Source organism: Engraulis encrasicolus, chromosome 6 (genome assembly GCF_034702125.1).
Source record: "Engraulis encrasicolus isolate BLACKSEA-1 chromosome 6, IST_EnEncr_1.0, whole genome shotgun sequence".
Lineage (NCBI taxonomy): Eukaryota > Metazoa > Chordata > Actinopteri > Clupeiformes > Engraulidae > Engraulis > Engraulis encrasicolus.
The window spans coordinates 54655525-54658024 of record NC_085862.1 but is presented as its reverse complement, the minus strand read 5'-3'; the positions used below and the strand labels follow the sequence as shown (position 1 = coordinate 54658024).

General features: G+C 42.0%; 1 protein-coding gene across 1 annotated transcript in view; it reads left to right on the top strand.

Moving 5' to 3' along the window:
• Nucleotides 1-2500, top strand: part of trabd2b (TraB domain containing 2B) — a 182600-nt gene that overhangs the window by 865 nt on the left and 179235 nt on the right. The gene's annotated exons all lie outside the window — the stretch shown is intronic.

Genomic DNA, 2500 nt, shown 5'->3' with positions numbered 1-2500 from the left:
ATGCATTTGATATGGCTGTATCAACTCTGTTCTCCAAAAACAACCATATAAAATCACATGCCCAGTGTATTATATTATATTATATTATATTATATTATATTATATTATATTATATTATATTATATTATATTATATTATATTATTCTGTTCATAGGCACCTGACATCTTTGCGTGTTTCAACATTGGGAGTGGAAAGAAAAAAAAATCTAAATTCTCTAACAGGCCCCCCAACTCATAGGCTAAGCGTGCTCTGGAAAACCCAAGACTGGACTGACTTCAAATGCATTTACTAGGAAAATATTTCGCTGACCTTTTGAAACTTATCGCATTTCAATGGAACACGACCTCGTAAAAAGTTATCGACCTTATTTGCCAAATTATGAATTGGCTTGTGCTTGAAGCAATCCAGACCGGCTCTGAAATACATTTCATTTAACCACTCTCTAATATAACTGACTGACTTGTAACAGTGGCTCCGTCAGTCCGACTCTGTCGCTTTGTTTATTTATTGCCCGCCACAGTGATAGTTGTGTGGGCTTAATTGCATTCTTTTCCCTGACCGTACAGTGCACGCGCGAGTCCTAATGAATAACGGAAAGCTTCCGGAGGTCTCACGCAATAGGGTATAAAACACCGACATTTTCATTCTTCACACCCGCGGGCGCATCATTTTCCATCAAGTTCTGTCGCAATTAAAGTCTTATACCGCAGCCATGAGGAATCACATTTTGCTTCCAGAGATGGAAAGGCAGATAGAATTTTATGCTACTGTCTAGTTGGACCACTTTTAGTCAATCCGACTTTTTAATGTATGTGTAGTGAGCACGATATTTTCAAAGATATAATTTATTTATTTTTCTTGTGTTTCACTTTTTAGAATGGGCTACGTCAGGGAAGGCCTGTCTGTTTTGTGTTAGAAGTAATTGCCCAATAAAAAGACAGCAGTGAGAGTCCGTAGTTCGCCTTCCCCGAGCGGTGAGTTGCTATGTGTGGAGAGTCCAAGCAGCACAACTTTTTGAACATGTGTGTATATCTCACCTTGTGTGTGTGTGTGTGTGCGTGTGTGTGTGTATGTGTGTGTGTATGTGTGTGTGTGTGCGCGTTTGTGTGGGTGGTTACACCATATGCACACATACACAGAGAGAGGTAAGGTGCTTTAAGCACATTTCTCAGGCTGTTCCACCTCCCCTAACAATATCAGGTTGGCAGGGACATTGTGTTGATAGATGGCCTTCTATAGCTCTTCTGGAAGAAGGCCTGCACTGGTGTTGAGTGGATGTAGTTTGGAGGAGCCAACCCATTGCTTTCAGGGATGAGGTGTCAGCATTTGGCCCGGCATATACACTATAAGGCAAGCAGGAAGCAGTACTGCTGGTGTTGTGTGTGTGCTCTGAGAGCTTTGACTTGGCCCAGGACAAAAATAATCTAAAAGGCCCCCCACCAGTGGTGTAGTCTACGTAGAACGCAGGTATACGGAGTATACCCACTTCAAAATTTCAAGGATTTCAGTATACCCACTTAAAATTGATTTATCCATTATTTAGAATAGCACCAATACATACAGTATACCCACTTCAAAAAATACTCAAACATATACCCACCATAAAAAAGTAGACTACACCACTGCCCCCCACCCACTACATACATTGCAATGCAGACCCAATTTTTGGGGCTCCCCGTCTCCCTGGGCCCGGGACAACTGACCCCTTTACCTTCCCTGGTTGCTAGTGTGGTGTGGTGGGGGTAGTGTGCGGAACAATTCAGCACTTTCTCACCCTTGCCTGGAGCTTGGAGCGTCTGCGCTGAGACATGCTGTCGGACACTGTTCACCGCGGCTCGTTTTACTTGGACGAGAATGAACCATAAACTCAAGAAGCACTGAATAAAAGTGTATTGCTCAAAAAGTCGATTCAACAACTGTCCTTCACTTCGTGATTTTTATGAGGGCGTTAAAACAAAGGCCGGGGTTTTAAACTTTATTTCGCCTTCAACACATTAGTCAAGCGGAGGGGGGAGTTTTTGTGAAGTTCTCTGGGGTAGAAAATGAAGTTATTTTGCTCACTCTGTTACCATTGTTTGAGATGGCTTATGATGTGGTTATGGTAATTGTAGTGCGGTGAGGTAAAATAAGCACACGCTCCACAGCCCCGTCAATCAAATCGGTCAAAATTCAATTCAAATTTGAATTCAATTCAGTTCAAAAAAGCTTTATTGTCTAACTTTTCGCCATGCCAGAAAATTGTCTTGGATTTAAAGGTGTGTGTGTGTGTGTGTGTGTGTGTGTGTGTGTGTGTGTGTGTGTGTGTGTGTGTGTGTGTGTGTGTGTGTGTGTGTGTGTGTGTGTGTGTGTGTGTGTGTGTGTGTGTGTGTGTGTGTGTGTGTGTGTGTGTGTGTGTGTGTGTGTGTTTGGGCATCAAACAATAAACAAATCAATCAATCAATCAATCAATTAATCTATCAATCAATTAGTCAGTCAGTTAGTCAGTCAGTCAGTCAGTCA